Raw genomic sequence first — 12852 nt, 5'->3', positions numbered from 1 at the left:
GATACTGATCCATTACTAAACAGAAATGGTAGAACTGTCAATAATAACGTTCAATAAGTATTTCTGTTCTGTATTTCGGCGGGGGGAGGGGTGGGAACAAATTACTTAGTTATATCTGATGATGATGACACTTTCCATTCCAATAGTAACGCAGGAGGAGGATAAACAGCAGAAATAATCAGGTCTGGATAACTTGCATCCAAGAGTTTTAACAGAGATGGCCAATAAGCTCACTGAACTATTAATCATGAAATCAAAGAAATGTAGGGCTGGAAGGACCTTGAAAGGTCATCTAGCCCATCCCCTCCCCCCCATGCTGAGGCAGGACCAAGTATATCTAGACCATCTCTGACAGGTGTTTGTCCAATCCGTTGTTAAAAACCTCCACTGATGGAAATTTCACCATCTTCCTTGGTAACCTATTCAAACACTTAACTATCCTGTTAGGAAAAACTTTCTAACTAATATCCAACCTAAATCTCCCTTATTGCAGATTAAACCTATTACTTCTTGTCCTATCGTCAGTGGATATGGAGAATGAGTGTTATAAAGAGGACAGTGATCAATGTATCTGAAAACTTATCAAGTCCCCCTCTCAGTCTTCTTTTCTCAAGACAACATACCCAAATCAGAGATCATGTTTTCTAAATATTTTATCATGTGTGTTGCTCTCTTCTGGACCCTTTCCAATTCGCTTACATATTTCTTAAAATATGATGCTCAAAACTGGACACGAGAATGCAGCTGCAAGCTCACCAGTGGCTGCATGCTACCTTGGGCATCAACGCTCTCCATGGCACTGCTGCCTCAGCTCCAATGCACATCAAGACTATGCTGCTGGAGGAACTGAGGCAGGAGTGTAAGAAGTGCCCTCAAAGCACAGAGATACTGAAATTCAGGATGGGTTCTCCCTACCTTCCTTTCACATAGAACCAATCTAACAAAGCATTCTAAACCAATAAGTCAATTGCAAACTAAAAACCAGATTCAGCAATACACTTCGGTTGCTCTGTTCTTCTCTGATGCAAAATATTTGTAAATATCTGTAAAGTTAATCTGGCTGCTGTGATCTGACTGCTTTGTGTTGTTTTGTTGTTTAAAGTCTTAAAAATTTTAAGTCAATTTTTTTCATTTAAGATTGATACTATATATTTTTACATCCTTAGAAATACTGCATGGTAGCATGGCATTTTCTTGTTTAGTGTTTATATTTTTAATTATTTTTAAAAACTATGAAAATTCTCAGACAAAAGCTGTGCTAATCTTGAGTTAAGGTTGAGAGTAAACATAAGTAATACAAAGGTTAAAAAAATATTATATGGATGTAGTAATTACCCCAAAACCAAGTAGTACAAACCCATAAAATTCAGAGCTAAGGTTACAATTAAAAGAAATCCTAACACGTTAAGGTAAGAAATGAACCATTAAGCAACTCAGACAACCTTAACTCTGCCCTGCAGTTATATCGTGAAGAGAAAAAATATGAAAAAAAAAAATCTAACATGTCTGTAAAAATCTTAACTGGGACCACAAACCGCTCAAATATTACATCTGACTTGGGGAATAAATATGAGAAAATATTGTGCTCATTAATTAATGTGCTCATAAGTCTTCAATGTCATTAAAAATGAAAGATATCAGTTACTACGCCTCAAATTATGAATACGTTTTTTTCATTTAAAAATTCTACAGTAATTAAAGTACAGCAGAAGGATAGAAGAGTGATGGTACCTCCTATAAAAATGGAGATGATTGAAGTATGAAAGGAATTTAGGCCCCTGGGGCCAGGCAGCCTCACTGTAGTAATGTACGTGACGCTATAATAATCACCTCTTTTATAAGCGTTTAATGATGCCCTCAAAATCTCCAAATTCTTCTATCATTCAACTAACCCAGAATGAGAGAAATATCAAAACCAGGGAAAGATCCATACCTATCTTCTTCATATCAAAAATACTAAATTGTAAGTAGTGCATGTTCACTATTATTTAGAATTCTAATCAAAACAACTAGAAGAGATGTTGTCCATCATAATTAGCTAGGACCAGAAAGGCTATGATGCAGGGTACACACTGGCACAGGATGTAGCTATTTAATTTAGTGCACGTCTAATGAAAGAGTCTTAAGCAGTATAATTAGAGAGAGATTCAAAAAAAAAAAAAAAAAAAAAAGCATAGGACTAAGCAAATTAGTTTTGTTTGATTTTTTTAAATTGAAAGTGATCCAAAACATTGGTTGTAACTCAACATCTCTCTTTGTGAACTCAACAATCTCCATGGGTTTGAACAGTTTAAACACCAACACTGCTCAATGAAAGTGACCAGGAAGAGGGGCATTACTGAAGCCAATAAAAAATTATTATGCCGGACAAAGTAAATAAGAAGATAGACAGTAATAAACGTAATAAAAGCTAGCACATCACTATAAAATGCTGATCTTTTAGTATGTATAACTTAAAACATTAATTAATCCCTAAATTCCTTCCTATTAGAGTCTCTCATCCTCTGTAGTTTATGAAATCAACCTTATTCATTTAGGCTCTTTTGTGATAAGCAAGCATCATGTGGGTGTTGGTTTTTCATTTCAAAATCACAGCAAAAGCCACAAGGTACTTTAGAATATTTATATTAATCTATTTTTAAAAAGCTTTATCATCTCATTGTTAAATAAATGATTTACTTGAAGCTATAAGAAGGTACACAGAAAGACAGCAGTGCTTCCCTCTTACACTGAGGGAGGAGGTCCATAGAAAGATAAATGGGTTATTGCGATTCCCAGATCTGCTCCAAGTGCACACATACGTAAGATTTGTGTCCCGCAGTCAAAAAGAAAATAATTCTAGCTTCATTAAATTTATTTGGAAAATAAACCTAGAAATGTGTTGAGAATCCTACAATTAAGAAAATAGAAGCACAATGTAATATTAGCAAAATATACAATACATGGCACACTTTTTATTTAGCTTTTGTATTTGAAGAATTACTGGTAACGGTGTAAGTAAGAACTATAAATCTTCATTTCGCTTCATGTTAATAATGGAAAAAACAAGTTGCTCCTTCTGACTGATTAACAGACAAGGCTACAGCCATAGTAATTTGAACAGACCAGTTCTTATTTATTAATTATATAAAAACCTCATTACATGCATGAAAACATGGAAACCTTTAAAGATTAGTGGATCCTTCCACTGGTTTTTGAGACGTACTTTTATCTCCTCTTTTCCCAGGTGAGATAGCTTTAACATGCCTCCATTTTTTAAAGTTCTTCCCCCTCTTGATGCAATGTCAAACATCTACTGACAAATGCCATTTTAAATTTTAAACTGCCAGTTTACCAAAAACACATACAAAAGAAAACAGACATTACTGAGTACAACTGTTTATTAGGGTGAGTCTTGGAAATGTAACAGAGGGAAAACATTAAGTAGTTTTTCCTTTTAACTCAAACTAAACAAATCTCCTTACATTAAGGAAATTTAAAACTAGACGTTCAAACAAGAAAAGGCACCAGGAGATTGAATCTGGCAGTGGTATCAGGTTTAAATAAAGTGAGTTATTCATTCACGTTACTAGCGGTAAGTATCAGAACTATGTTCAGTATCCTCTACTGAGAATTTTATATTGCATGTAATATAGTTAGCATACTATAAATTAAAATGAGAATACTAATTTGTCTTTTTTACATGCAGATAAAGCTGCTTTGTTTTAAAAAGACTCTCAATAGCCAAGCAAAATATGTTTTAAGGCCAAAATTTAACATTTTCAAAATTGGATAAGTAAATCAGGAATCTAAATCCATATTTAGGCACTTAAGTGGATTGATTTTAAATGCATCCAGAAATTCCCATTAATCTGGATTTTAATAAATTATTAAGCACACAAGATGCCCACTTAACCTCACAATTCCATTTCACCCCTTTCTCTTCTCCCGAGCCCTTCGTTTGTAGTATGCAGTCTATTTAGGCTCTGATCCTGCGTACATACCCACGTGCACATGTTTTCATATGCAAGTAGTCCCACTAAACTTGTATACAAAAGTTCATACATGTGTATTTGGAAGTTGTAAACTTTTCTGGAACTTGATTACCTAGCTAGGCATAAAACACCTAGTACAGGGCTTGACAAACCGCAGGAGCCAGGTCGCCATGGCGCCTAGGAATTTAATTCTGGTGCCTAGTATTTTTCCCAGTGAAGGACTGGGTCCTGGGGAGAGCGGCTGCCACGCTCCGGCCAGGGTGCCACTGCATCCATGTGGCAGGGCCAGGAGGGAGAAGCACTGCGGCTGCCGCCCTCCAGCCAGGGCACCCTGCCGCTGGGCCCATGTTGTGGGACAGGGGTGGGGGTAAGAGGTGGGGCCGGTAGGGAGAGTGGCTGCTGCACTCTGGCCAGGGCGCCCCACTGCTGGGCCGACGTTGTGGGAGAGGGGCGAGGGGAAAGGGTGAGGCCAGGAGTGGAGAGCGGCTGCTGTGCTCCGGCCAGGGTGCCCCGCCGCTGGGCCCACGTTGTCTGACTCCTTAATTTTTGGGCTGGCTCCTACCTACAAGCAAATTTGTTGAGCCCTGACCTAGTATCCTGTTGCTGTTATACAGATTAAAAAATAAAACCCAAGGGGTTGGGAGCCACTATAAATAACAAAATTAAGAACAGGAAAATACTCAGATCAAATTTAATTTGCTTTCAAAATACTTTATTTCAGACAGAGAAATACAAAGAAACTTCCACCAGGAGATTACATTCAGCATTTTTAAAGTTGTATTTATTAATTACTTTTGATATGGCGCAATTATACTTTATATTAGTTTACAACTATGGAAATATAACTTCAAGGTTCTATCCCTCACAACATTCAAAAATTGCCAGAACTTTAATTCTGGTAATATTTGTAACCATGCTCTAAATTTTCAGCTAAATCTATCTAATAGATCCTATTTGTTATATTTTTTCTTCAAAATCTGCCATCCTTTTGAAGAGCTACATGCAATTTGTGTATTTCCCAGGGATTTGGTGGATTCTCTAGTTACTTGGAAGGCTCTAAATCAACACAGTATATCTATCTAGAAGCTATACTACAGCTCAAATAAATTAGGGGCTTGATGCAGAGATTACTGGGTGAGGATCTTTGACTTGTGTTCCACGGAAGATCAGATTACCTGACCAGTCTCTTTACTGGCCTTTAAATCTATTGATCTCCTTATATTTGATCAGTCTCTCTATTGGCCTTTAAATCTATTGATCGCTTTATTCTATATTATTAACTACTTTTTAATGTCATTTTTCTTAATTTTGGTTACACTTTTGCATAGATTGTAAATCTGTCCAACATTTAATCACCAGCTCATTCTAATATTCATAACTTAACATCCACTTCGCCCCCCTCAAAAACAAAATATATATATATACTTTTCAAAGAAAAAAGAATTAGAATTCAATAGACATTAACAAGACAAAGAATGCTAATGATATCTAAAGAATGAGACTACCTATTAAAGTACTCTTTTTGCTTGTTAATAAAGTGAAATTCTATCTTCTCAAAGATTGCTAGTCTACATTATTCAGAAATTTAGACTTTCAAGGAATATTGAGTTATATTATAGTAGCTCTGAGAGGAAATTTGGCACACTAATTCATTAAGGACCCCCATTCAACACCAACTGAATTCAAAGGAAAGACCTTCGTTGATTTCACTTTCATCGATCAGGCTGTTTGCTTCAGTGCTACAAATAATGGTGCATACAGGTAACTTTACCTACATGAGTACATAGTCTAATTAAAGTCAAAATGTATCTGCATAATTTTATATATGTGCCTACAGGACTAGGGCCTCATTAAGTTTGCAAATTCCCACACTACTCCGTAAATCTAGTTACTATGGTCATCAAGTCAAAAACATGGTAGAATGACTACAAACAACCACAATTTCTAATCCTGAAGACCAGTACCTGACCACTAAAATAAAAAGGGATACCTGGAGAATAAAAGAGGGTAGGCGGTTATGTTTGAAAAATAAACCACTAAGTATTCTAAAGATAAATATATGATAATGGTACTAAGAATCTGAGATGAAATTGAGCCTATACTATCTTGAGTGCTCAAATTGGTACACTTTTCTTACTGTAATTTCTGTTTAACAATATCCAACCTCTGTTCTTAACATTTTGAACTTTTCCTCAGCTTTGTGATGCACCTACTAATTACTAACTACAGGGACTGATGAGTTTGCTTAACAGAACCAGTTTGAAATCTATTTCCATGCCTCAAAATTTCAACTATAGTGAAAATACTGAAATAGTGGTTGAGGTCCATGAAATGAGACTCTCATGTCAAGTCAGTATACTGTCATCATTACGTAGTATTTTTGTTTTCTTTATTGTTATATATTTAGTGTCTTGTCAAATTTAAACTACTCTCATACATTCTCTTCAGAACAAAGAGAGCAGCCCTTTAATCACCTCCTTAAAACTGTTTCATAGAAAGCAATAAGCCAGCTTAAAGGAGGTTTTCACACTATGTATGACACAAACATTATAATATTTTGCCAGCAGTTTTCTGTTTTCCTGCTATTAGATTTTTATACCTAAATAACTTCCTCGCTCACCACCTAACTTCTCTTTTTGCCCATTACTTTGTCTAGTCAATCTTGCATTCATTACATCTGTTACAAAATAAGTAACTGATGTCAAAGCTTTATCAATGAAAACTTGTAATGCTGTGAACATGTCTAGTACAGATCTGTACTAAAAACTAAAATTCAGATCTTACTGAAAATCTGTTAGTTGAGACAAGAGCTTTGTTTAAACACACTTCATAATTAGTAAGAATAGCTGAACATAAATTCCCTTAATTTTATACTTTAAATACATACGCTACATGAATGAAAACATTCTCTAGTGATAACAAAAAGTACTCCAAACATTTTACAAGAATTGTAAACAATAAATGATATTAAGCCAGGAATGTTCCAAAATAAAACAATGGTATATCTAAAACAATTAATGGTATGTATATTTCATATGGAGATTTTAATTACAAGAAATGTTAATAGTTAAGCATGCTCAGTCACCTTCTGAATCTACATGTTCTATTATTTCACTTTACAAGTCTCAAAAAAAAATCAATTGTTTAAGCAATGTTTTATTTCATTAGTCTGAGGAAAAACTAATCTTGATTTTTGGGATACACTAGTATGCTTACACAAATACCCTCAAAAGTGCAACATTATACTTTTACAGAATATCAGCTAATTTAGAACCTAGCTATACTAGAAATGGAAACATGTTTTAAACTTTGTTACAACACAGTTCTCTTCCAACACAGTTACAGGATGTTTCCATTGCTCCATGTTTTTAGTGGGCTGTTTTGGTTTGGTTAAGTTTAGTAGTAGTTTTTAGAAGCAATGTTAAAGCCTTGGATGATTTCAAGAGATGTTCGGTCTCTCGTGCATTGCAAAACAGAACCATACTTTAACTGTGTTGTGACTGAGTCCTCCACCACTTTGGATTTGCATCATGGATGGGAACAGTCAAACTGGGTTATAAAAACCCAACATTTTCTTTATGTTAATCATGGCACAAAGTAAACAGGGTTTCCAAGTTATTTTAACAGGAATCACTGCAATAATGTACTGGTATCATAACAATATATTCTAAAAATGAATCAACATTTTAAAAAGTTACTTAAAATATCAAGTTTATTGAAAAAGGAGGGATTATTAGCTATTTATCCATTTAAATCATTAAGATTTGCATCCAAGAAATTAGAGAACACTTTGCAAACTATTTCCTGATAGGGATTTTGAAGGCATTATTTGTCCGGGGGGCGGGGTGGATTGTTTGTTTGTTTTGTTGTTTAAGAGTAACAATTATAGAAGCACACAGTTTGAAATTGCATTCAGAAATCTATATATAGTTTCTGATAACACCTGCTCACAGAAGCTTAAGTTATAAACAATTCAACTGTAGAGAAGCTAGCATCTTAAGACACTCCCCTTTCACAATAAAATGTTTCAGTTTCAAAAGCAATATAACTTTTCTAAGAGGAATTAGAGTTTTCTAGCATAGTTCCCATTCAAAATAAAATAAATCAAAATCTAGAGCTGCTAGACTACCAACTTCCTACAGACAAAATGTAGCAATTACAACAAAACATCAGTGATTTCTTAATTTTGTTTTGTGTCAAAGAGCATTATATGCTAAAACACTCAGATATTAATTTTCCACACAGCTGTAAAAAAGTTAGTTCAGTCTACTGAAGTTAACATCTATACTAACCTAGTTACAACAAACAGAGATGAACCAGGGAAGAAACCACCTATAACAAAACATTCTTACAGTATAGTCTGTGTAAACATCTGCAAACATCTTATGCATTTATATTAGAGAGAGAAACTGGGCTAACCAAATATATATACACACCTCACAAAGAGAAACATTTAGCGGTGTGAGGTTTTCCTTTGAATCTTTCATTTGAATATCCACATTTCCCTCATCCAACCAGAACACACACACACACACTAATTAAACAGCCCAATCCAATTAAAGATATTGGGGTCAATTAAAGACTCCCAGCAGGAAAGCAAATAGACCTACAAACAGAATCTCTTTAATATGCTTTCAAAAATCAAAATGAACTTTCTTCTTTTGTATGCATACTTTCTCACTTCAATCCTGACTACCCTAAATTGTATTATGCATGTGGTGCTATACGAAAGTCTGTAAAAATAAAAAACCAAGCACTTCATTTGCTAAAAGCTTAGATAAGTTTATTTTTGTGCTACTTGTTTGTTGACAGGTAACAGTTTTTTTATACATGTAAAATATGCACTAACTATGGCTACAGAATTCAAGAGGCCCTATGAACAAAGTTACAGTAAGTCAGACAGCAAGTACCTGCAGAAGAAACTGCTATAAACTTCCAGAAGTATTAATATTGGTTAATGGTTTATTAGACATCTACATCAGAACTTTGGCAATAAATATCTTTGTCATAATAAGTTTTTTAACTAAAGTAGATCTTAAAGATTTATTTTTGCAGAATGAAAATAAACCATTGTAGGCAAATTAAAACAGCCACTCAACTAGTAATGTTATGTTATTTAAGAGTGTTAAAACAATTTATCACCCATTTTGATTTACATTTCAGTTTTAAACAAACAAAAATCCTGTTTGAAAACCACCCATTTTAATTAAGACATTAGGGAGAAAAATATAATTTAGAAGTGATGTAAAATGTCTTATTTATTGCCCAGAAGCAAACTAAGAACTGCAATTCATATACAGCAATTAAACAAACCCTCTATAAACCCCTGTCTGTCACCACTGGTTACTTCATGTCAGTGTAATCTAAATATAAATTATGATACTTCCAGTGATTCAAAAACTTACATTCTAAAGTAATTAACCTTCAGATAGCTAAAGTATCCTTATACCTATACACATTTCAGTTTGTATTGCCTGAATAAATTACACTGTTTACAGAAGCTAATAACTAACTCCGGACACAATAAACCTTCATGTTACTAGGCCAGACCTTTTTAACCAACTGTGCCGCCTGTACTTCTGTGCAAACCCTTGAAACCACAAAACAACAGCAAGGCACCAACAAATAACTAACAGTCACTTGTTCAACATCAACTTTTGGATGTGCCAGACAGCCACCATAATGGCTGATCCAGCAGGACTGATGCGCAGGAGGAGGCTGGTTTGTTTACTTGCTGCCAGAGCCGCCAGCAGCAGCAGCAGCAGCACTTGAGCAACGCAATGCCACGCACCGACCATCCTTCCACATTTCTATTCTTAGCACACGCACAACTTCCAAGCGGATAAAAGATTTTTTTTTTTTACTACGAACAACACAGACCAGACCTCTCGCTCTGCCGGCTACGTTTACCTCACATCCATGGCAAGGCCAGGGCAGGGAGGAGGATGGGGACCAAGGCGATGGGCTGGGTCGGGGAGGAGGGGTTTCTGCGTGGGAACTAGCCGCCTTTGGACTCGCCCCGTGCGTGCGTGCGCCCTCCCCATCACCATCACCATCACCTCGGCGCTGCAGTAACCTGCCGGGCCGTCGGTGCCTGGCGGACAGGCCGCCCCCGCCGCAGCGTCCGCTCAGACCCCAGCCCCCGGCGCCGCCGAGAGTCTCGGGGGTGTCTGGGGCTGAGGGGGAGGAGCTGGGCGCTGATGCAGCCTCCGTCCTCCTCCTCCTCCTCCTCCCCACCCCGACACCGACTGTCTGGCTAGGCCGGAGGCGCCCCCCCTTCCCCCGCTCCCCGCGGGCGGCCCGGGGCCGGCCCGGCTCCCTGCGCGCCCCGTCACCCCGGCTGCCCCCCGCCGCCGCCGCCCAGACCCGGCCATTACCTGCGACGGCGCCGCTGCGCAGCGGGCGGGGGCGGCTCCGGCTCTGGGTGGGGGGCTCCCCCCCCCGCCGGGCTCGGCTCCCCCCCCGGCGGCCGGGCTCGGTCCCCGGCGGCCGGTGTCTCCGCGGGGGGAGGGAGGCGGCTGCGGCTCCAGCGCGCGGAGGCGGCCGCTACATGGAGCGCGGCGCCCCCGCGCTACCGACAGGGATGCGCCCGGCCGGGCAGCGCGGCCGCAGCATCCGCGGCGGGGTCAGGGCGGCCGCTCCAGGCGCTGCCTCGCTCGCCCCGGAGCCGCCTGGGCTCCGCCCGCCGCCGCCGCCGCCCTCCGCCTCCGCCGGGCTCGTTATTGACTTTCGGGAAAACTCCCGACGTCACTGGTGGCTGCCCCCGAGTGTCTCCCCCTCCGCGGCGGCGGCGGCGGCGGCATCCCCCAGCTCTCGCGAGAAGCGCCGCGCTGGGGGCTGCCAGACAGAGGGGGGAGGAGAAGGAGGGGGAGCCAGACGGAGGGGGAGGGGAGGGGAGGGGAGAGGAGAGGGGCTGGCTGAGGTGAGTGTAGGAGTCAGCAGCCGGCCTGACAGAGCAGCCTGGTGGGGAGGCTGAGGGGTAGAAAGAGCAAGAGCCGGAGGCCGGGAGGGGAGTGGAGAGTGGAGGAGCCAAGCAGAAGGGGAGATGAAGGGGCTGGGGAGGGCAAAGGGGTGGATGGAGGGTGGAACTCAGCCCAAGGGAAGGGTTCTGGGGCTGGAGCTGGAAGACGTTCACCTAGGTTTCAATTTTCTCGTTTTCGGGCATAAAGGCAGCGCATGTGGCTAAGGTTACCCAGCCAGCCAGCCAGCGGTGAAGGTTTCCTTAGCTCTAGGATTTGTTCTTTAGATTTGTACCAGCCTCCTGGGCTGTCAGGATAACCAGCCCACTCTGGTGATCTCTACACCTCACGGTTGAACCCCTGGGTTTTCAGATTTTATTTTGGGTATAATTTCTAAGGTATTTGTTCGTGTTTATTGAAAAAAAATTTTAAATGGTTAAAAGCCCCCCCCCCCCCCCAAAAAAAAAAAAAAGATCACAATTTCTAGGTAAATATCGAGGTGACTATCACTCTCGTCTCCTGATCTTGTTTTTATTTTTTTTAAACTTTCAAAATAAATCCTTCTGTTCTGAAATGAAGTCAGATACAGTTTTTCATTTTCAACTCATCTTAGCCTGAACAGTAGTTCACCGACCTTTATTTGTTTTGATGTGCCAATACGCTGATAACGATCTGTAAAACTGATGTGTCTGTGGTGGGTGTGGGATTTAAAATAGTACATAGACCAGTGCTCAAGTCATTCTGATACTTCTGCCCTTGCTCTCCACTCTGGTGGAGGAGTTGCCATCTCTCCTTCTGGAGCAGGCCCAGAAATGGAAGAGATGGAAGAAGCAAAGTGAGGAGGTGGCACCCTCTTTTCCTCCACTACTTCTGCTTCCAGGCCCACTCCAGAAGGAGAGATGGTGGCTCAGTATCAACTCTGCTTTTTCTTATAGCGTTACTTGCTTCATTTGCCTGTTTTTTCTCTTTATTGTAATTTAAAAAAAAAACCTCTTCTATAAAAACTATGTGGTTCATAGCGCACAAGAGCTATCCAAGCTTGACATGTTTTGAGTTTTATTTCTTTTAATCCCATACTTATTTCCTTTAAATATGTCTTCCCTTCAGAAATGATGGCACAGTACAAACTTCCAAGAAGGGAGCTGTAACACCACAAGGAAAAATATTAAAACTCACTCTAGTTGAGGTATCTATGAGACACATAAAATCTGTAGATTTTTAAAACTCATTTTTAGCACCTTATTTGGTTTCTCAAGTATTTATATATATTCATCCTAATGGATGTCTATGAAAGATCTAGAATTCCACTTAAAGTTCTCCTTGATCCGTGACTGAAAAAACATATAAACTTTTGCTTTTTCAGATCTTGATCCTGCAATACTAACTCGAGTGAGTGATTCTTACGTAAGTAGTCCCATTGGCAACATACTGCTATCTTTTGATTCTTATTCCATCAGTTTAATGTTTTGCATAATACATATGCAGTTTCCTTTCTGCTGAAGAACTTCTATTATATTTGTAATTGACAGTGACTTCTGTAAGGATCTTTTATCATTCCACAAGGAGAAAGATATGTTGATTGATCAAACTAAAACTATTTGCCGTGTTTCTTTACCCTAGCATTTCTTCTAAAAGTGACCTGCAAAGACCAAAAATTCACTGCTTCTTTATGATAGGGTCAATATTTATTTACCGGTGACTGTGGATTATGTTGTTTCCTTTCCTCACTACTCCACTGCCTTTTTAAAAAACATTTGAAATTGCAGATCCTTGTTTCCTGCTTTTGCTGGAGGACCCGGTTGAGATCTTTGAAGAGCCTAAATAATCACATAGGGCTGTAACCAAGATTCAGCTCTCTGTCTCTTCAGTTGTGAAGGAGAAAAGCAAAACATTCTCTATACATTGATTAATAGATACTT

General features: G+C 39.2%; 1 protein-coding gene across 3 annotated transcripts in view; it reads right to left on the bottom strand.

Moving 5' to 3' along the window:
- AKT3 (AKT serine/threonine kinase 3) overlaps positions 1 to 10763 on the bottom strand; it is a 268842-nt gene extending 258079 nt beyond the window's left edge. The window contains exon 1 of one of the 3 annotated variants that reach the window (XM_067555260.1): positions 10352 to 10763. The gene's annotated coding sequence lies outside the window, so the exon portion shown is untranslated. Of the gene's footprint in view, positions 1 to 9884; positions 10165 to 10351 lie in introns of those variants that run through there. The other 2 variants (XM_067555262.1, XM_067555261.1) reach the window with 2 other exon arrangements.
- Between the last annotated feature and the right edge of the window lie 2089 nt (positions 10764 to 12852).

The sequence above is a fragment of the Emydura macquarii genome, unplaced genomic scaffold (assembly GCF_026122565.2).
Source record: "Emydura macquarii macquarii isolate MOO-44397 ecotype Brisbane River unplaced genomic scaffold, CSIRO-AGI_Emac_v2 contig_1597, whole genome shotgun sequence".
NCBI lineage: Eukaryota > Metazoa > Chordata > Testudines > Chelidae > Emydura > Emydura macquarii.
The sequence above is the reverse complement of the archived record's forward strand: the minus strand, read 5'-3'. Positions and strand labels throughout refer to the sequence as shown.